We start from the raw sequence: 23480 nt of genomic DNA on the forward strand, positions 1-23480 counted from the left end.
CGTACCAACTCACGTCCGAACTGCAGGATTCGCTGGATAATGGCGAGGTAGCGATCTGCGCCTTCCTAGACATTGAGGGTGCCTTTGATAATGCGTCTCACACTAGCGTGATCAAGGCACTCGAGAGAAGGAATGTAAACCTCCCGATACGCAGATGGATTGAAGCCCTTCTGCGCACTAGGGTGGCAGAAACCACAGTTGAAGAAATTAAGATTCGTCTTGGCAGCACAAGGGGCTGCCCACAGGGTCGGCCGTCGGTTAACTCGGTTAACAGGGTCGGCCGTCGGTTAACTCTTGGCTTTGTTTACCGAAAGGTGCAGTGTAAACTGCCGGCTAAAATAGCTCGCGCACTTCTACGGGTCCGAAGAGGCATGACCATTGAATTGAACTTCAACTCGGTCGTCATGTCTCTTCGGATTAGACAAAGGTACGGTTGTCCACATAAACGAAATCAGGAGGCTTCTCGATCGAGATAATTATGGGGAGATGGTCTGATGCGAGAGTTAGCACATGCGCCAGGTTATGCTATTTATCAGACCACCACTAGTAATGGTAATATCGGGCGAGCTATTACAGGTGCCCATAACTCTGGTGGGGGCTTCGTCATTCATTGTGCAGAATGTCGAATCGTCAATCTGTTCCGCCAGCTCCATCCCCCTACTATCATTTGACAGGCAGGAATGCCAAAGATTGTGGTGCGCGTTAAAGTCGCCTAGTACCAAACGGGTTTCACTACGAAGTAGCGCACCGATATCCTGTAGGGCAACCAACTGGGGGGATGCATATATTAAATATTTCGAAGTCGACATCACCTGACCGGATAGCTACACCCTGACATTCTAGAGTAGTATCCCTACAGTCAATGTTTTCATTGATTAGATGATACTGCATGGTGTTGTGCAATATGAAGGCTAGACCACAACCATTATCTTGCGCGCGATCCTTACGTAACACGTTGAAATCGGCACAACTCAGAAGATCTGAGCGGCTGTTTAGCTTGGTTTTTTGGACCGCAGCTATCGATACACGTTCCTGATTCATAAGTGCAACTATCTCCTCGATCTTGCTCTGGAGTCCGTTGCAGTTAAATTGAAGAATTCGAGTGTGTCGCGGGTGTCCATGGGTGATCCTGGGGGTGAGGGAGTGACGTGTAGATGGTATTTGTTGCAGCTGCAGAACCCGCAAGGGCGGTTGTCGCGCTAGGGTGTTGGTTGGTTCACGTCAGAGTGGGAGTTATGCTGCTTGTTTGAACTCCTGACCATGGAGGTCCTCTGTAGACCACTCGCGAACTATGTGCAGATTGCACAGCCGTAGAGGCTTGTGTCGCAGTATTGCGCAGGCAACATGGGGCCACGTAACGCGTGGTCCACTCCCTGTGAGTCTTAAGGCTTGAACAGGTCTTAGGATGGCTCCATCCATTGCATGTATTACACCTGACCGAGGTGGAGTTTGGATGGAGCCTTTTTGCGCATACGCAGCTGAAAGATTCCTCCGGGCCCGGATTGGACTCAATGCCAGCACGAGTCAGGAGGATACGCAGCAACCCTGCTGCAAGGCGTTGCTCCAATGACGACAAACACAAATTAGTACTTACCGATCCAAACGGGGATAGATCGCCGAAAAAACAGCCCTTGGTCATATAAAATCCGGGTCAATTCCGGTGCGTAGAACCGTCTGTCGTGGGAATTGTGTGTTGCATTGGCGGTCTTCAGCTGCGCTTCAAAAAAATCACCCTGGTTGGACCAATACCTGGGTGTCTGCCCTTCTTGCGCGTTGAACTTCTTTTTGCGTTGGCGGCTTGTGGCTGCCTTTCAAAAAATAACCCTGCGTTATCCAATACCAGAATTTATCAAGATAATAAAAATTCTGAAAGATTTTACATTACTCATCGCACGATTATAAATTTCGAGGGAAAATATTAGGTTGTCAAAAAAGTTTTGCGGTATTTTCACTAGTTAGCGCTGAAAGCGCGAAGTTCTAGTTTTATTCGTCGCATCGGGTCATGCTATACCTTTTTGGAAAGCTCATTTCATGCGCTAGCACGTGTTCGATTTATTGTCGTTTCCTTTAAGTCGTTCGTGAGTTATAGCGTCGCAAACATGGAGCAAAACAAAGAGAAAATACGCCATATTTTACAGTACTACTACGATAAAGGCAAAAATGCATCTCAAGCTGCCAATAAGATTTGTTCAGTTTATGGCCCCGATACAGTTTCCATTTCCACCGCACAACGTTTTCGTTCTGGTGTAGAGGTGGTCGAAGATGCGCCACGCTCCGGAAGGCCTGTCGTCGAAAATTGCGATAAGATTGCTGAATTGGTCGAAAGAGACCGGCATAGTAGTCATCAAACCGTTATAAACCATTTGAAGAAGCTTGGAGTCACAAGAAGCTCGATGTATGGGTGCCACACGAATTGATTCAATAAAAATACCACAAGACTTTTTTGACAACCTAATATTAGAATAGCATTCCCCGATTTCGGGATTAAAATGGGGTTAATACATGTCCTCCAGATGAAGAAAATATATACATATAGCTGTTCTTGAGATATTGGCATTTGAAGTTAGAAATTCAACTATTTAAAAGGCGTTTTTTAACTTTTATATCTACTAGCACTTTAATAATTCGTTTCTACCAATTTATTTTATATTAAATGGTTCAAAATGGTTGTTTGCACCAACACCACGGCGTTTTCAGTTCTTTCGCGTTGAAGCTGCGGTTGTGCTTTAAAAAAACAACCCTGGTTGGACCAATACCTAGGCGTCTTCAGTACCCCGTGCTTCAAAAAAAGAAGTAACCCTGGCCGATCATATACCGAGATTTATTAAGGTAATGAAAATTCTTAAAGATTTTACATAGCTCGTCACACGATAATGAATTTTGTATCAACGGTACTTTTTTACTTATTTTTATTCGATTACAAAATATTGTATAAGAAATTGTATTGAAATTTTTTGCTTTGCTTCTTATTGTATCAATAAATGGATATTAACGAAAGTAAAAATTGGAATTTAAGTTATTTGTGCACCATTTAATACAAAAAAAATTTATAGAGCCGAATTAGTATATTTTTACAGCATTTAATATAAAATAAATGAGTAGAAACGATTTAGTGTAGTGTTAGTGGATATAAAAATTAAAAATATAAGTGTAAAATTTATTATAAAGAAACACGCATTTTAAATAGCTTAATTTTTGAACTTTAAATGCAAATATCTCACAAACCAAAGTCAGTGGCAACTATTTATACTTGTTTTCTTGTTCTGGAAGACCTCCTCTCTTTGTACATGCCTATTTTAACCACGAAACCAGAAATGCTATTCTACATCCCAACCAATTTGTCGAGTCAATTGGAATCAGAAATTATCATTTAAATAACCGGACTACTCTGAAAGACACTTGAAGAGGAATGGAACAAGTTCAATCAATGCCAAAACGATTAAAAGCAGTTAGGATTTCTAAGAGATTCCCGACAAAATACTAATGTAACATATACTTTAGCGTTTTCTTTATTTTTTATCTAATGTTGTAAATGTATGAGTTTCATTTTGATGTCTAATTTTATTTATTTTTTATGAATGCAATTTTTGTTTATAGAAGTTTATAAATTACAAGAAGATATTTCAACAACGATATACAGTATGTAACACAATTGAACAAATAAAATAAAATATTCCTGATTTCAAAATTTTTTTGCACTACGCAACTTATTACGAAAAGAATATTTATGTGTTCGAATAGGTACACTAGTTGAGTTTTTTTCGCGGATATATAACGGCATAATTTCTCAATATTTTTCTGGCGGCGTCTGGTTTGCGTCACGTGCACATTTGCTCAATTGTGCTACAACATCGGTTGCGTTCAGGCGTGTGAGCATAGCTAAGACCAAATAAACAACTTTCGAGTATTTTAAATACCAGTAGCTCTATTTATCAATTAACTAACGTTTTCAGAAGTATTTTTCATTTTATAGACGGTAAGTAGAGTTAGGAAGATTGTTTTTTGTGAAGCTGTTTAACTTCGTGTTTTTTTTTTTTTTAGAAAAATAAATAAAATTGCTGACTCTATTAAAAAATCTGTGCTTCAACGGTTGAATGAAGGGCTTTCATATCGGCAAGTTGCAAATTTAGCTGAAATTTCATTTGGGACAGTGAAAAATATTGCTAATTGTCATGAAACATCAGTACCAAAACATCGATCTGATCGGCGATCCGTTTTTGGACACACGAAAGCAAGACGGAATACATTACGTTTGGAAGCCGCGATGTCATCCCAACACTCAAGTTTGACGGCGGAAAAGTCCTTTTTTGGGGTAGCTTTTGTAAAAGTGGTGTTGGGGACCTAATTTTAATCGAGGGAAATATAGACACGAATATGTACACTCGGCGAAAAAAAAACCCACGCAGTCGAAAATTTTCGAGGAAACTTTAGTATACCATCCCACGATTTCAGGGTTAAAGGTGATATGGTTGAACAGGGCTGATGCTCCAGATTAAGAAAATATATAATTGTTGCTGCCGCAAACTTATAGTTTTCGAGATATTTGCATTTAAAGTTGAAAATTTTGCAATTTTTATCTTGCAATTTCTCGATTTCTAGTAATTAGTTATTTCATATTATGCACTTTTTATGCACTTATACTTCATTACATTGTTTCTACATATTTATCTTTTAGTAATTATTTCGGGTTAGTTCGTAAACGCAGTAACTTGGTTGCACTGCATATTTGCAGGGGCAACGCGTTCGTCAAAAAAACCTGCGGCAATACTGCTCTTTGTCAAAAGTTTTTTAATGCATGCAGTTTGCAGCACTTCGGCAAATTGTCGCAGCCATTGCAGTAATTTTTTTGAAACTGCGTAGAACCAAAGGCGAAATGGAAGAGCGAGTAAAATGATTTCTTATTCTACATATGTATGACTTTAATTATTAATATGATTATATAGTAATAATAGGCCTTATTTACATTTAGATCCCACGAATTTTTTAAATCACTTTTTAGTAAAAGATTTCTTCTCTTTACTTGTTTAATCCTTTTTTTTATTGTAATTCAATAAAATACTCACTCTGAGTTTCCTGGTTATCAATAATTACGTTAATTAAAAATTCCATTTCTCTGGCGTTCGTAAATGCGAAAAAATTCTTCGCAGCACAATCGCAGTGGCAAGGCAGTAGAATCGCAATGATTGTGCAGTAGCAACCACAGCTGGCAAGAATGCAGCAGGGTTGCACAAAATTACTGCGTTTACGAACTAACCCTTAGTTATTTGCTTAAAATAAGCATTTTATATTTTACACAATTTTCATTGCATGCACAATAAAAAAAAGTATTCCGTGTTTACAGATATTAAGTGTTGCCATAATTAGACATGGCAAGTTAAACAAAAAATCGGGCGCGAAATCTAAAAGCGGCTTAACAATAAAATATACACGAAAACAAACAATCGGGCGCGAACAAACAATAGCTAAAATATATTAAAACAACAAAAATAGAAGGTGTACCTGGAAACGGTTACAAAACTTAAAGAGAAAAAGAGTGGAGAAAGGAAGAGAACCAAAACGCAGAAGGCATTAGGGCAAGATATGTGCATAAATACACCCTGCGAAACACAACATGCAAAGGAATACCAAGTGAGCGTATTATGTCCTGTATTAAACATATGCACATAAGTATGTATGTATATGCCTAAAATTACAGTCGTACTTATGATACCTGTAATTATAATCCGCTTCAAAGGCAAAAAAAAATATCAAAATATTTATATATAAATCTATTGAGGCTCAAAAAGCAAAGAAAAATTGAAGCAATTACTTTCGAAAAATTTCCGGCAAACCCAATATATATATTTATATATTCACATACATCTATAAAGTATATCAGACAGCCGTTCTAATAGAAACATATGTATATACAAGAGAAAATATCTTCCTTCTATTTCGTTTTCGCGTTCTCTCTCTATCGCGAAATAATATAAGCATACGGCAATACAATTCTGCCTATTCTATACCCTACATACATTGGGTCAATTAATTATTACAAAATAATTAAAAAAGTAATTTTTGATTGTGAAATTAAATAAACGACATACATACATAATATATTAAAATCTACCAAAAAAAAACGCAGCTTAGCATAAATAAATAATTGAACATATACATATTCGTATACACATATTTTCATATACAAAGTCCACATTGGCAATTATCCGGCGATACCTCTTGTTCTTTGGCAAACAAAAACAAGCAGGATTGCGTTCAAAAAGCGAATTGATCTCTTTAACGAGCTCTCAATTGCTTAGGAACAAAGCATATTCATAAACGCACAAACAGTTTGTGCATACTAATCAAAAAAGCGAATTGATCTCTCCAACGAGCTCTCAATTGCTTAAGAATATAAGAAAAAGCATAATCATAAGCACACAAACAATTCGTGCATACTTATGTAAATAGCGCATTGATCTCTTCAGCGAGCTCTCAATTGCACAAAACATAAGTACTTTCATAAGCACATACATATAAGTCCAAGTATTAGGGTGTACCTAAATACTAACTTAAGGACGTAAAAGGTGTTTGTAAATTAAAAGTGCAGATATTTGCAAACTTAAAACTAAAATAAAATAATTAAATATTATTATTTTGCAAATAAATAGAAACGGTAATAATAACACGAATAACATTTACCTAAAAAAAGGTTCAAATCAATTTCCGTATTCAAATCAGTTTACTCTCAGGAAAATTTAATTCGCTTGAGAAATATTTTAATACACAATATATTAAAAATGAACAATAACAAAAATCAAAGTACACCTGGAGCTACACGCTCAACACAGGTTGCTAAATTTATTTCAGAAAATGACAGTTTAATAAGATACAGCACTAGATTTGCCTCCTCACCGATTCAAGAAAACTCTGAATCGTTATTAGAAATAAAAAGCCAAAATCTTAACAATTTTTGGACTCGCCTCCAAGCGGCTCATGACGCCATTGTAGACTCTGACGATTCAGATCTACCACAAAATTTTAAATTATCTGCCTACGCCATATACGAAAACTGCTTATACCAGTATGAAGAAACGAAAGCTATGATCTCCGATCAGTTACAGCTAATAAAAGCAATTGCACCTACTCCCCACAGTAGAGTAGAGCTGCCACAAATAGACAGTCAAAAGACAAGTTCAGGCATCTACCTCTAGCTGCCCGCATGTGACACAGAAACCTTTTACGGAGGTTATGAAGAATGACCGTCCTTCCGGGACATGTTTACGGCCGTGTACATAAACCATCGTCAATTGTCACAAGCGCAAAAATTGTATCACCTCAGATACAAAACTAAAGGTCAAGCAGGAATAATAGTAAAACAGTTCGCTGTTAATGACGATAATTTTAATTTGGCTTGGGAAGCTCTAAAAGCTGGATATGAAAACGAAAGAATATTGGTCGATAAGCAAGTAACGACACTATTAAGCTTGCCTAAGATCACGAAAGAAACAAGTGCAGAATTTGTAACACTACAATCTACTGTTTCTAATTGTTTGTCGATTCTGTCGACACAAAATATTCCTACAGATAGCTGGGACCCAATTCTGGTAAACATTTGCACCGCCGCATTACCAGAAAAGTCGTTACTTTTATGGGAGCAATCGCTCTCATCACGAAAAAAGTGCCCAACGTGGCAACAAATGGAAGAGTTCTTTTTCAATGGCATCACAAAGAACTACGTACAGTCCACGTGCGATCTTTGATCAGCCATCTAACCTAACCTAACCTAATCTGGGGTAGCAGCTCTATCTAACCATACCACTTTTAAACCTGAAATCGTGGGATGGTATACTAAGGCCGACCCAAATTTTCTAATATTCCTATTTTGAACTGTCACTATTTGCTCAAAATTCACTAATGGTCTTATTTAGCTGTTTTGTCATGTGACTACATTTTTTTACCTTTATTTTTAAAACCGTTAGCGTACGCACGTGTTTATTACAGAATTTGCGGTTTTTCTTTTGGATCAGTTGTGAAAACAAATAAAGTTGAACATGGTGGTGTCAACAAAAAAGAAAGCAGAAATCGTAGCTTTATATAAAATAAATTATCCAAAGGTCAAAAAGCTCGTGAAATAGGCATAAGAGATTGGAACGTGCGTATTATAATTAAAAATTATACGTATTGTTACAAAAGTAGTATTAAGTTGTATTTGTATTACTATATGCAACCCTGATTATGAACAATAGCTGTAGGTATATGGAATAGCATTTGTCTTGTTGTAGACATCTGGCGCCACGGCTGTCTGCTTGTCGAAACAATAGACATCTGGCGCCGCACTGTCTGCTTGTCTAGTTAAACAATTGCTGAGTCTGGCGCCGCGACTGTCTGCTTGCGTCTGGCACCGTATAGCATTATGTTCTGGTAATTTCCAGACGCAATATTCTTGAAGGACACGTCGGCATCAGCGAGAAGTGCGTGGCTATATAAGCCGTAAACTGCTATAGTGTAGACGAGTTGCGAAATAAAGAGTTGTTCAATTAAATTAAACAGTGTTTGTTTTATTTGTCAATCCAGAGATACGAACCTAACAAAGTAAACTAGCAAGTAGTAAATTCGTAACAATTGGTGTCAGAAGTGGGATTGTCAAATAATCCAAATTCAAGATGGTTAAATTCGGAGAATTGAGAATTCAGCAATTGAAAAAGGAACTGGAGGAGCGTAAATTGCCGATAAGCGGGCAAAAGGCGGATCTGCAGGCACGATTACGTGAAGCAATGGAAGCGGATGGAATTAATGTGGACGAGTTCGAATTTGATGGGCCAGAAACTTCTACAAAGGTAGAAGAAAAAGTAGAAGAACAACGAACATCATCAAGTGCAGACATGAACATGCTGTTAGTGGCTTTTAAGCAAATAATAGCTGAAAATATATCACAAATAACAGAAAATGCAGTGCAAACAGAAAATCGTCTGGCACGGCAAATAGCCGAGAATGTAGTGCAAACAGAAAATCGTCTGGCACGGCAAATAACGCAAATAGCTGAAAATACATCACAGTTAGAGTCTCGCCTTACACAACAAATGACTGAAAATAATACGCAGTTAGAAAAGCGTTTGGCACAACAGATTACAGAAAATAATACACAAGTGCAACAGAAATTTTCAAAATTTGAAGACGAATTAAGCACAATAAAAAATGACGAAGAAAATTTAAGATCAGAATTTCTTCAACTGAGTAATCGTATGCGAGAACTGCAACTGCATGGCCCTGCACCATCAACAAATAATCCAAGACTGAAGGCACCCACATTCGATGGAAGTATTCCATTTCAAATTTTCAAACTTCAGTTTGAAAAGAAAGCAATGGCCAATAACTGGAATGCAGTGGACAAAGTGGCGTCCTTGTTTGTATCATTGAAAGGACCTGCGGCAGAAATCCTTCAGACTATTCCAGACTGTGAACGGGACAACTATGAGGCATTGATGAGTGCGATAGAAAGACGATATGGTAGTGAGCACCGGAAACAAATATACCAGATCGAACTGCAAAATAGGGGTTAGAAGATGAACGAGTCATTGCAAGAGTTCGCAACTGAAATAGAACGACTGGCTCATTTGGCAAATGCAGATGCACCTGTGGATTACATTGAGAGGGTAAAAATTCAATGTTTCATAAATGGAATTCGTGATGTGGACACCAAACGCGCCACATATGCCTTGCCAAAAAGAACGTTTGCTGAAACGGTTTCGCACGCCCTCACACAGGAAACAGCTTCCCTACTAAGTAAACCAGCACACAAAGTACAAAGGGTTGAAATGGAACAACCGGCGCTGATGGAAGAAATGTTGAAGACTCTGAAGGCAATTGCTGCACCGCGAGTAAATACAACAGGCAGATGTTTCAACTGTGGGAAAGCGGGTCACTTTGCCCGGAATTGCAATATAAAAGTAAACCCATCAAAACGGAAACAACCAACAGATAACGAGGACGGAGCATCCACATCTCACAAGTCGTTAAACTAAAACGGAACAGTTCAAAGGGGCGTGAGCTGGTTCCCACAACTATTTGCCCCGCCATCTCGATATCACAAATAGGCCGCCATGACAACAATCTTACTATCAACGGTATCGTAAATGGACGACTGTCAACGCTTACTTTGTATACTGGTGCCACACATTCAATTATCCGACCGGATGTGGTAAGAGGAACGGTGGAACCATTAGTCGGTTGCAAGCTTCGAACGGCTACCGGAGAGGAAGCAGCTGTTGCGGGAAAAGTGTTTTGCGAAGTCATGATTGGTACCCTGGAAGTTAATCACACCTTCATCGTAGCAGAAATCACGGATGAAATTATAATGGGAGTAGATTTCATGATTGATCACGGGGTTACTTTGGATTTAAACAAGCAAATGCTGTTTTGCCAGAACATGGGGATGCCTATAAACACCGAATATGTGACCAACGTTGAAAGTAAGAGGGCGATTGTTGATGATAATCAAAATATTCCACCAAAATCTGAGGCGATTGTATGGGCTAAAGTGAATGGAGGAGGTGGGACTGAAGAGTTGTGGATTGTGGAACCAACAAAAATAGATACACCAATATTGGCAGGAAGAACGCTTGTGAAAACTAGAGAAGACGCTACCATTCCGGTCAGAGTAGTGAATGAATTCAACACGCCTATAAGTCTGAAGAAAGGAGCAGAAATTGGACAGTGCCAGAATATAAGTGCAATAGCACGATGCGAACGGTCACAACAGAAGCCTACTATTGAGCCACAGCAGATAAGTCCTACACTCCTAAACAATTTGCTGAACGAACTGCATGGAAATGAAAAATTGAAAGCAGAAAAACTATTAGAAAAATACGCATCCATATTTGCCAACGAAGGAAACAACACAGGAAGAACCAGCTTTGTCAAACATCGCATAAATACCGGAGACGCTAAACCAATCCGACAAGCTCCGCGTAGGGTTCCACTAGCAAAACGTGAGGATGCTAACAAAATTATTCAAGACATGCACAAAAACGGTGTGATCGAACCTTCAATAAGTCCATGGAGCTCACCTATCGTCTTAGTTAAAAAGAAAGATGGTAGCACCCGTTTCTGCGTAGATTATAGGAAGTTGAATGATGTCACAAAGAAAGACAGTTATCCTCTACCGAGAATCGACGATACATTAGACACCTTGTCTGGAGCGAAATGGTTTTCTACATTAGATCTACAAAGTGGATATTGGCAAGTCGAGATTGATGAATGTGACCGTGAAAAGACCGCTTTCAGTATGGGCGACGGGCTATGGGAATTCTCTGTGATGCCATTTGGGTTATGTAATGCGCCTGCAACGTTCGAGCGACTGATGGAACATGTGTTAAAAGGACTCAACTGGAATACATGTTTGGTGTATCTTGATGACATTATCATCATGGGAAAAAGTTTCGATGATCATCTGAAAAATCTAGAGGAAGCCTTTCAGCGAATAGCATCAGCCGGATTACGCTTGAATCCCAAAAAGTGTTCATTATGGAAGAAGCAGGTCACATATCTCGGACATAGAGTGTCAACTGAGGGGATTCACACCGAGGAAGGAAAAATAAAAGCAGTCAAAGATTGGCCTCGACCCACCAACATACATGAACTCTGCAGCTTCCTTGGCTTATGCACGTATTACCGCCGTTTTGTACCTGGATTTGCGAACGTGGCTAGAAGTTTACATGATTTAACAAAGAAGAATCGCCCGTTTGTATGGCAGTTGGAACAAGAAAAAGCGTTTGAGCAGCTTAAAGAACTACTTTGTACGGCGCCGATGTTAGCTTATCCAATACCTGGAAAGAAATTCATCCTGGATACAGATGCGAGCGCTTATGGAATTGGAGGTGTCCTGTCTCAGCTCATCGACGGGCAAGAAAGAGTAATTGGGTATTACAGCAGAGTGCTCGGGAAACCAGAGAAAAACTACTGTGTGACGCGAAAAGAACTGCTAGCTGCGGTGGAATGTGTAAAACATTTCCACAAGTATTTGTATGGACAACGATTCTTGCTGAGGACTGATCATGCAGCATTAAAATGGTTATTACAGTTTAAGAATCCGGAAGGCCAAATTGCACGATGGATCGAAAGATTACAGAATTACGACTTCGAAACGGAACATCGAAAGAGGATTCACCACAAAAATGCGGATGCATTATCACGTCGCCCTTGTCCACTGGAATGTAAACATTGCTCCAAATCAGAAGGAAAAGAAGGTATAATCGACGTGCGATTACTGAATATAGAACCTGAAGACGATTGGACTCCTCACCGCATCAGAATCAATCAGCTGGAGGACCCTGATCTTGCAAAGCTGATAATAGCCAAAGAAAATGGGGTAACGAGAGTCCAACGGCAAAAGCATATTGGGCCCAATGGAACAGCATAAACCTCGTTAATGGATACCTTCATCGTACCTGGGAAAGCGAAGATGGCAAACAGTCTCGTCTGCTGATCATAGTACCGAAGTCCATGATCCCGAAAGTATTGAAAGAATATCACAATGGACCTAGTGGAGGGCACCTTGGAATTACAAAAACTATAGAGAAGATTAAACAACGGTTCTACTGGATCGGTTGTCGAGATTTCATAGCAGAATGGATAAGTAATTGCGTAGAGTGCATGGCAGCTAAAGGTCCTAAAACCAAAAGTCGCGGTAGGCTACAACAGTACAACGTGGGATCACCATTTGAACGAGTCGCAATGGATGTTGCAGGTCCGTTCCCAACCAGTACGGCCGGAAACAAATATCTACTGGTTGTGATGGACTATTTCAGTAAATGGCCAGAAGTATATGCCTTACCAAACCAAGAAGCGAAGACCGTAGCCGAAGCGTTTGTAGAAAATTGGATAACAAGGTTCGGAGTGCCCGTCGAATTACACTCAGATCAAGGCAGGAATTTCGAATCCTCTATTTTCCAAGAAGTCTGTACATTATTGGGCATCCACAAGACACGGACAACAGCGTTACATCCACAATCGGATGGAATGGTGGAGAGATTCAACCGAACGCTCGAAGAACATCTGCGGAAAATCGTTGATAAAGATCAACGGAATTGGGACAAGTGCATCCATATGTTCCTGCTGGCGTATCGTTCAGCGAAGCACGAGACAACTGGTTACACGCCAGCAAAGATTATTTTCGGATCTGATCTGCGACTCCCTGCTGATCTTAAGTTTGGAACGAATCCTATAGCTGTAAGAAATGATGGAGATTATTGTTCTGCCTTAAAGGAAGAAATGAATGAATTGCATCTAATGGTAAGACAGCATACGCATCTGATGAGCAATAAGATGAAGGACCGGTTCGATCAAGCGGCAAATTCAAAAGGTTTTGAAGAAGGTGATCTGGTCCTGTTGTACAATCCACCTCGAAAGAAAGGCTTGTCCCAGAAACTGCAGACAGCCTGGGAAGGACCCTATATGGTGATGAAACGACTTAATGACGTGGTATACCGCATACAAAGAAATGGAAAAGCCGGTTACGTTCCCACGACAGTCGGGTCTACGTAACCGGAACGGACCCGGATTTTTATCCGGCCAAGGACTGTCAACTCGGCAGAACTCTGCCGCTACAACAACAACAACAAATGGAAAAGCACGATGTAAAATGAAAGTAGTACATTTGGAGAGGCTCGCCCCATTGGGTTCAAGAGGATTTGTGCCTAATCGGGACGATTAGGCTTTAGTGGAGGGCAGTGTTACAAAAGTAGTATTAAGTTCTATTTGTATTACTATATGCATCCTTGATTATGAACAATAGCTGTAGGTATATGGAATAGCATTTGTCTTGTTGTAGACATCTGGCGCCACGGCTGTCTGCTTGTCGAAACAATAGACATCTGGCGCCGCACTGTCTGCTTGTCTAGTTAAACAATTGCCGAGTCTGGCGCCGCGACTGTCTGCTTGCGTCTGGCGCCGTATAGCATTATGTTCTGGTAATTTCCAGACGCAATATTCTAGAAGGACACGTCGGCATCAGCGAGAAGTGCGTGGCTATATAAGCCGTGCCAGCGCCAACGTATTCATTCAGTGAGCCGCGGCCATAAATATTTCCCGTTGAGATATCGTTATTAACTTTTCTCCAAAAATCTAAAAAAATATTTTGAACATATAGTAAAAAAAATTGGCAGCATCGGACGACTATATCTTATAGCTCCCATAGCACCGTAGCAAGGCGTATAAGGCGATGGTGCGCAAAAATACTTCCAGTAGAGTTGCAGTGCTAAAATTTCATTACTGGCATGTCTTTAAATGAATTTTATTTTTTTTTTAATGTAAAAAAGGTTAACAAATATCTTCTAATAAATCAAAAGTATATGACAAAAATTTAGATTTGTCCCTCTTTGGTAGTTTTTATGAATAATTTTTTATTGGGAATTTGAAATTCGGTTGGCATTAAGTTCGCTATTTTATTTTTAAAGTGCAGTTCTTCCTCAAGGGATACTGTGGCGGTCTCCTTTTCGAATTGAAGTCTGACCTGCCTACAATAGCGTGTAGATGATGGTCCAGGATTTTCCCATATTATTTTGAAGTCACTTTCAGTAATAAGCTGAAGTGGGACGTACGATGTTAAGAATAGACATCTATCATCGTCATTACAGTTAGAAAACTTTTATTTGTATTCACTGTGCCCTGTACTGCCATCAAACCCCCCTTTTCAAATTAATGTTAATGTGTTCTCCGTTCCTTCAAGACAATTTTCAATTACAGTTCTTTGGAGCTGTAAAATACTAGAAGCGGTGTTGTCTAGTAAACTTTGCAGCTCGACTTCTACATATGTTTCAGCTACTGTTATGTCATTTGGATATCTTGATGTTTTAAAGTTGAGAACTTTTTCGTAGCTTGGCAATATATTGCAAGACACTTCACTATTCACAAATTCACGAATGAGCAAGTATTGGTGTTTCGTTATTCCAGTGTCCATTAAAAGCGATAAAACACAATTCCCACGACAGCCGGTTCTACGCACCGGAATTGACCCGGATTTTATCCGACCAAGGGCTGTTTTTTCGGCGATCTAACCCCGTTTGGATCGGTGAGTACTAATTTGTGTTTGTCGTCATTGGAGCAACGCCTTGCAGCAGGGTTGCTCCGTATCCTCCTGACTCGTGCTGGCATTGAGTCCAATCCGGGCCCGGAGGAATTTTTCTGCTGCGTCTGCGCAAAAAGGCTCCATCCAAACTCCACCTCGGTCAGGTGTAACACATGCAATGGATGGAGCCATCTTAAGACGTGTTCAGGCCTTAAGACCCACAGGGAGTGGACCACGCGTTACGTGGCCCCATGTTGCCTGCGCAATACTGCGATACAAGCCTCTACGGCTGTGCAATCTGCACATAGTTCGCGCGCCGCGCCGCCACTCAATCAGAGTGGCCAACTGAGGACCTCTACGGTCAGGAGCTCAATCAGGCAACATAGCTCCCACTCTGACTTGTCACTTATGCCAGAAGTATACTAAGATCCAAACCTGATCCTGACACACGAGTCTCCTTCAAGTCAGATCTCACTTCGGCTCAGCAGTCACATTTGCAATCACTGAGGGAAAAACTTAAATTGCTGAATGAAAGTGGCGTAAAAAACAAAACCATTAAATACGTGAATGGCACGCCTAAAATTGTTAACACAAACTTTCGCCAAGTCGTCGAGGAAAGGAAATCTAAAGCAGCTACAAGCATTCTACCAGAATACGCGCGGTCTAAGGACAAAACTGAGCGAGTTCCTAACCTCATCAGCAAGTAGTTCGCACGACGTAATATATATCACAGTCCTGGCATTACTCATCTATTCAAAATAACGAATTCATCGATAGCTCCCATATCACACTAAGAAAGGACAGAGATACTTCGACAGGACGCGAGAGAGGAGGTGGTGTCCAGATTGCTTTTAAACGAATAATTAAAGCTGAGCTTATATCCATTGGGAACAATAACCTAGAACAAATCTTCATAAGGATCAAAGGTGATAATGCTTGTAGCATCATTGGGTGCGTATATATACCACCACAATCTAATTATGAGATATACTATGCCCATTAATACATTTGAGAGAAAAATTTCCGGATTCAAGGATCATGATAGTGGGAGACTACAATTTGCCCAGCAGTACACCGCGCTTTGATTGCTCGAAGCTGCTGTACGATACCACTGCCCTTATTGAGTGTCAACAATTCAATAACATCTTAAATAAAAATAATAAACTGTTGGATTTATGTTTCAGTAATTTGGATCTCTCAATCAACGAAACTCTTGCTTTCACGACTATGGATAAATATCACCCGCCTCTGGAGATCTCCTTGGATTTTCAGCCTAACCTAATACCAAACTATCCTCCTTCTTATTCGTTTAAGGACGCCGACTATGTGAGTCTTAATGCTTTCTTTTTAAGATCTAACTGGATTGAGCTATACAAAATAAAAGAAGTGGATGATAAGGTTAGTTGGTTTTATAATAAAGTACAAGAAGGTATTTTCAGTTCGTCCCTGTATATTCGAGGAAACCAAGTAAATTTCCCTGCTGACATTGTAGTAAATGTGGAGCTAAATGAATTTGAGCTAACTTCAATGAAGTTTTTAAGCAGCTGTTGGCCCTGGATCCAAAAAAAGGAGCAGGACCTGATGGTCTGCCTAATATATTTCTACGCAACTGTGCTGTCGGACTCTGTGAACCTATCACGCATATATTCAGTAAGTCCTTTTATCACGGAACCTTTCCATCGGCGGGGAAATCGTCGTTCATCAGTCCCATCCACAAAAACGGCCCAAGATCTGACGTTACCAATTATAGACCTGTATGTATCCAATCTGCATTAGCAAAACTGTTTGAGAAAATTGTCCTGCCTCAGTTGATATCATCATTTAGAAATATCATTTCTCCTAAGCAGCACGGATTTATTGTTGGCAGATCCACTACAACAAACTTATATACCTATGTCAACTACATCTTGAAGGCCATGGACAGTGGTATTCCAGTTCATTCAATATATACGGACTTTAGCAAGGCATTCGACAAAGTGGACCATGAGACTCTTACGGTGAAGCTAAAAAATTATGGAGGGAATTGCAATGCACTACGCTGGATCAAATCGTACCTAACAGGAAGAAAGTTGCAAGTAAGAATCGATGGACACATTTCAGATGAGTATGATGTCACATCTGGTGTTCCCCAGGGATCCCACCTTGGACCCATACTCTTCAACATATTTGTGAATGACATTGGGAGGAAACTGCAGTCTGAATACTTATTATACGCTGACGATTTAAAAATGTTTCGTAGAATTTCCACCGTTTCTGATATTCACATCTTACAAAACGATATAGATGAGCTGTATAACTGGTGTAAGATAAATAAACTTGTTTTGAATGTGAAAAAATGCGCATAGAATTACTTCGCAGGCATACAAAGTATTAGGGTTGATTAATCGGATGTGTAGTACAACTGCTCGTAAACCTGCCTATTCTCAGCATTAGTGCTACCTATTCTAGAATATGGAACAGTGATTTGGTCCCCATTCACAGACTCAATGATCAACAGAATAGAAAGTATCCAGCACAAGTTCTGCAAAGCGCTGCTATTTCATAACAGACGTCCGAAAAATCCTGAAAATAAATGACCTGAAATCTCGAATGCAGGTAGCAGACCTCATCTTATTCAAAATCCTCAATGGATTAATTGATGCCCCAGAAATCCTCGCAGACTTTGAAATCGTACCAAATGAGCTTAACCTTAGACAGATGAGAATCCTGAAAACTTGCAGATCGAATAAAAACTATGTAATCAATGGCCCAAAGGAAAGAATCTGTAGATTGGTAAACTCTCTGCACGGTGACATCGACTTCTTCAGCGGATCTCTACAGAACCTTAAAAAGATCGTTTAAAAAGCTTTATTAAAATACTAGCATACGAACTAGGTTACGTGTTTAATTTCTAATTTTATATGTTTAAGCCTGTTGTCTTATTTATAATTATAATTGTTATTAGATGTATAGTGCCGATTGGCGTTAAATAAATGAAATGAAATGAAAAACGACAAATTCAACAGAAGTGCATTAATGATCGCTTTCAACATGCTGGAACAATCAATGGAACATTTTACGAAACCACTGGGGTAAAAATAACTACTAGTTCTATACAAAATGTGCTGAATAATCTTGGACTCCGAGCGCGACGTTCAGCCAGAAAGACACTTCTCATTATACGAATGAAGAAATACCGACTCGAGTGAGCAAAATTACACAAAACTTGGACTACATCAGATTGGGGAAATGTTACTTTTTCCGATGAATTGAAATTTAATTTGTTGGAACCCGACGGAAATGCCACAGTGCGTCGTAGGAAAGGGGAGCGTTTTTTGGAAAACTGTGTTTGGCCCACCGTAAATCGTTCGCCTTATTTAATGGTGTGGGGAACTGTAACCAAGTTTGGTGTTGGGCCGCTAATTATTCTAAAAAGATCTGTGAATGCCGAAATATAAATTGGAATTTTGAGAGAAGGTGTTTTGCCAACTATTGAACAGCTGTCCGAACACGTCCAAAAAATTTATTTTCAGGATATCTCAGCCCTTGTCATAGACCCAAAGCGGTAACCAAAGCACAAAAATATTGAAATAGATTTTTCAATAATTTATTACAAACACTTACAGGTTTCAAACCAATAATGAATTTAGTTATGACGTCATAATCTTTCTTTTTTCTTATTTTTATTCCATTACAATATATGGTAACACTAATTTTTTGTTTACAACCACTTTCTTATCTTATGAATAAATAGATTTTAACTAAAGTTTGATATAGAATTAAAGTTATTTCTGCACTATTTAATATAAAATGGCTGGGATTTAGAATAGCATCCCCGGATTTCGGGAATAAAATGGGTATCACTGGAAAGGTGACGTTCTCCAGATCACGAATATATATATATATAGTTGCCGCGGCTGGGATTTAGAATAGCATCCCCGGATTTCGGGAGTAAAATGGGTATCACTGGAAAGGTGACGTTCTCCAGATCACGAAAATATATATATATAGTTGCCGCTGACATATAATTTTAAAGATATTTGCATTTAAAGTTGAAAAATTGACAACTTTCACATTGATAATTTGTGTATTGTGAATAACTTTTTCAATTATATTAAGGGGGGGTTAAGGTATTTTCGTTTTTTTTTTTTGCATTTTTTATTGTATATTAATGTACAATATCTTAAGATTATTCTGTGATAGGCACGATTCCGATTACTTTGGCGGCGGGGTAAAAAAACCGAATTTCCGTATAAATGGGGTATGTACGGATAGGGGGGCTTCTATAGAGGTGGAATATCCAAAAATCATGTGAAAATAGCTAATATTTTTAAAAATATTCACGTTTTAAAATTCGGCACAATTCCGATTACTTTGGCGCCGCGATCTGAAGGTACCGTTGGAAAGAGGAAGTCCTCCTGATTAAAAAATATAGGGTCCGCAAACGCTTAGTTTACGAGATATTCGACCTTAAAGCCCGAAAAATCGCAAAATTGGACCATTTCAAGACGCTATTTCACCACATTAAACGCACTTTTTTCACATTTTTCACTTTAAATTAATTAATTTACACTATTAACTTTTAAATAAAACCACATTTTACACATTTAACAGGTTTTTTACCTAAAAAATCTTTATTTTAAAAATTACATTTTACACTTGTGTGAACCTCATTTGTTTACCAAAAATTACGACGAAATGGAGCGCTGCCATGTGATGATAAGGCAATTCGCTGAAATTCCTCTTTTTTCGCAAAAATTCCTCTATTCATGCATATGGATATTTTCTTGTATAAATTTATTAAGCAAATAAGCAATATTATATACGGTAAATGTTCAGCAGAGCGGCTTTTCCGAAAACGTGCACCAATTTTCACGGGAATTGTCTTAAAAAATTCGTTTTTAATTCCGATTCACGAATATGTATGGCGCGTTATCTAATTTTATGTTATTAATTGGAAAAATAAAAAGAAATTAAAATATCGATATTCTCAATATTCGAGTCAGAAAGAAAATTTGTAAAAATGAGAAATACATATTATAAAAATAATAATAATTGGAAAAATAAAAAGAAATAAAAATATCGATATTCGCAATATGCGAGTCTGATCGTGAATTGGCAAAAATGAGAAATACATACTAGGAAAATTTATAATTCGAGCGCTCGAAAAATAATATCCCTGGTCGGTCCAAAACCCCGGTGTTCAAAATTCTTCTGTGTCCAAATTCTTCTTTCTGCAATAATAATGACTTATAAATTTTCCTAGTATGTATTTCTCATTTTTGCCAATTCACGATCAGACTCGTATATTGCGAATAGCGCTCCATTTCGTCGTAATTTTTGGTAAACAAATGAGGTTCACACAAGTGTAAAATGTAATTTTTAAAATAAAGATTTTTTAGGTAAAAAACCTATTAAATGTGTAAAATGTGGTTTTATTTAAAAGTTAATAGTGTAAATTAATTAATTTAAAGTGAAAAATGTGAAAAAAGTGCGTTTAATGTGGTGAAATAGCGTCTTGAAATGGTCCAATTTTGCGATTTTTCGGGCTTTAAGGTCGAATATCTCGTAAACTAAGCGTTTGCGGACCCTATAACCCTATATATTTTTTAATCAGGAGGACTTCCTCTTTCCAACGGTACCTTCAGATCGCGGCGCCAAAGTAATCGGAATTGTGCCCATTCCTCAAATATCATACTTTAATGTACTTTTCGTTAAATAAATATATTTTAACTGTGCCGTTAGAAAAAAAATCACAAAAACATGCCTTTTTTCGTGCTGTTTGACCTTACCCCATGGTTTTTTTTTGTTTGAAGCGCGGCGTGGATATAAAAGTATAAAATTTAAGTGTAAAATGTATTATAAATCGGAGAAACACGCATTTTAAATAGATCATTTTTTGAACTTTAAATGCAAATATCTCAAAAACCATAAGTCAGCGGCATCTATATTCTTGATCTGGAGGACATCCTCTATCCGTATATACCTATTTTAACCCAAAAATCCGGGGACGCTATTCTAAATCGCATCCCAATTCGTTTTGTATGAGTTTCACTTTGACTAGTTCAGTAGGTACATATATCTTCTTGATATGCAGAAGCTTATCTACATACCTATCGGGGGCGCTTTTCCAAATCCCAGTAATCGATAAGGTAGAGTGAATAAATTTAATTTGTAATTTCTTTTATATAAAGTTTACATTGGTCGGAACACCGGTGAATTGTTAAACAATTTTTCTCAAACTATTGACATTTGACCAGTAATTGTTATCAATATTATCGTATTAATGGCTATTCTTATAAACGCCGCGATACAGTTTGTTATTACTTACATTTTAAACTAAATAAGATGTATGAATATTTAAACATTACTATTAAAATCAATTATTCGTTTATCGTACCAGCATCTTGAAGTTTTATTTTTTAAACTCAACATGCTGAACTATTAATATCCCATATAGAGCTCATTAGCTAATTTAATTTGGAAATAATTTCCTTCCATAGCTTTACAAACCAGTACACATTAAACTTATTATCGTAAAATATCGATCGCTTTTTTGTTCTATGTTCCATAGCACGCTATTTCGACAGGCAATCGAAGCTGTCTCGTCAATAGAGACAATAACAAGAACTATCTCGATATGAAGTTTCCATCGCATGCTGTAACGCTTGATGCTATTTCGGCTATTACACGAAGCAACTTTTGTTACGGCAACTCTTGGTTAATAGGCGAGGGGGCGACGAGGAGAGGAGAATCGCGCCGAGTTTCCAGTGTTCAGCAACTCGCTTTGTGTTCTTATTCGTAACAGTTCGCTGCGACGTTTTTCGGCATTCGTGTTCTTTCTTTCGTATATATATATATAATATATATATTTAAAAAATTTAATTTCATCTTTTGGTAAGTAATTTACAAATATGTATACAAATATACATAATATAATATAAATATTTTAGAAAATGGAGTATGACGTAAAAATCGAATTAATTTCATCTTTTGGTAAGTAATTTACAAATATGTATACAAATATACTGTTACAAAAGTAGTATTAAGTTGTATTTGTATTACTATATGCATCCCTGATTATGAACAATAGCTGTAGGTATATGGAATAGCATTTGTCTTGTTGTAGACATCTGGCGCCACGGCTGTCTGCTTGTCGAAACAATAGACATCTGGCGCCGCACTGTCTGCTTGTCTAGTTAAACAATTGCCGAGTCTGGCGCCGCGACTGTCTGCTTGCGTCTGGCGCCGTATAGCATTATGTTCTGGTAATTTCCAGACGCAATATTCTAGAAGGACACGTCGGCATCAGCGAGAAGTGCGTGGCTATATAAGCCGTGGCAGCGCCAACGTAATCAATCAGTGCTAAGAGTAAACTGCTATAGTGTAGAAGAGTTGTGAAATAAAGTGTTCTTGAATTAAATTAAACAGTGTTGATTTTATTTGTCAATCCAGAGGTACGAACCTAACAAAGTAAACTAGCAAGAGTAAATTCGTAACAATTGGTGTCAGAAGTGGGATTGTCAAATAATCCAAATTCAAGATGGTTAAATTCGGAGAATTGAGAATTCAGCAATTGAAAAAGGAACTGGAGGAGCGTAAATTGCCGATAAGCGGGCAAAAGGCGGATCTGCAGGCACGATTACGTGAGTAGAAGAACAACGAACATCATCAAGTGCAGACATGAACATGCTGTTAGTGGCTTTTAAGCAAATAATAGCTGAAAATATATCACAAATAACAGAAAATGCAGTGCAAACAGAAAATCGTCTGGCACGGCAAATAGCCGAGAATGTAGTGCAAACAGAAAATCGTCTGGCACGGCAAATAACGCAAATAGCTGAAAATACATCACAGTTAGAGTCTCGCCTTACACAACAAATGACTGAAAATAATACGCAGTTAGAAAAGCGTTTGGCACAACAGATTACAGAAAATAATACACAAGTGCAACAGAAATTTTCAAAATTTGAAGACGAATTAAGCACAATAAAAAATGACGAAGAAAATTTAAGATCAGAATTTCTTCAACTGAGTAATCGTATGCGAGAACTGCAACTGCATGGCCCTGCACCATCAACAAATAATCCAAGACTGAAGGCACCCACATTCGATGGAAGTATTCCATTTCAAATTTTCAAACTTCAGTTTGAAAAGACAGCAATGGCCAATAACTGGAATGCAGTGGACAAAGTGGCGTCCTTGTTTGTATCATTGAAAGGACCTGCGGCAGAAATCCTTCAGACTATTCCAGACTGTGAACGGGACAACTATGAGGCATTGATGAGTGCGATAGAAAGACGATATGGTAGTGAGCACCGGAAACAAATATACCAGATCGAACTGCAAAATAGGGGTTAGAAGATGAACGAGTCATTGCAAGAGTTCGCAACTGAAATAGAACGACTGGCTCATTTGGCAAATGCAGATGCACCTGTGGATTACATTGAGAGGGTAA

At 38.5% G+C, this 23480-nt stretch overlaps 1 protein-coding gene across 26 annotated transcripts in view; it reads right to left on the reverse strand.

The window, feature by feature from the left end:
- The window catches only part of LOC105227111 (ADP-ribosylation factor-like protein 4A), a 566667-nt gene extending 544754 nt beyond the window's left edge, over window positions 1-21913 (reverse strand). For 4 of the 26 annotated variants that reach the window (XM_049459663.1, XM_049459662.1, XM_049459660.1 and 1 more), the window contains exon 1: window positions 21354-21644. The gene's annotated coding sequence lies outside the window, so the exon portion shown is untranslated. The other 22 variants (XR_007423154.1, XR_007423155.1, XR_007423150.1 and 19 more) reach the window with 14 other exon arrangements.
- Between the last annotated feature and the right edge of the window lie 1567 nt (window positions 21914-23480).

The sequence above is a fragment of the Bactrocera dorsalis genome, chromosome 6 (assembly GCF_023373825.1).
Source record: "Bactrocera dorsalis isolate Fly_Bdor chromosome 6, ASM2337382v1, whole genome shotgun sequence".
NCBI classification, from domain to species: domain Eukaryota; kingdom Metazoa; phylum Arthropoda; class Insecta; order Diptera; family Tephritidae; genus Bactrocera; species Bactrocera dorsalis.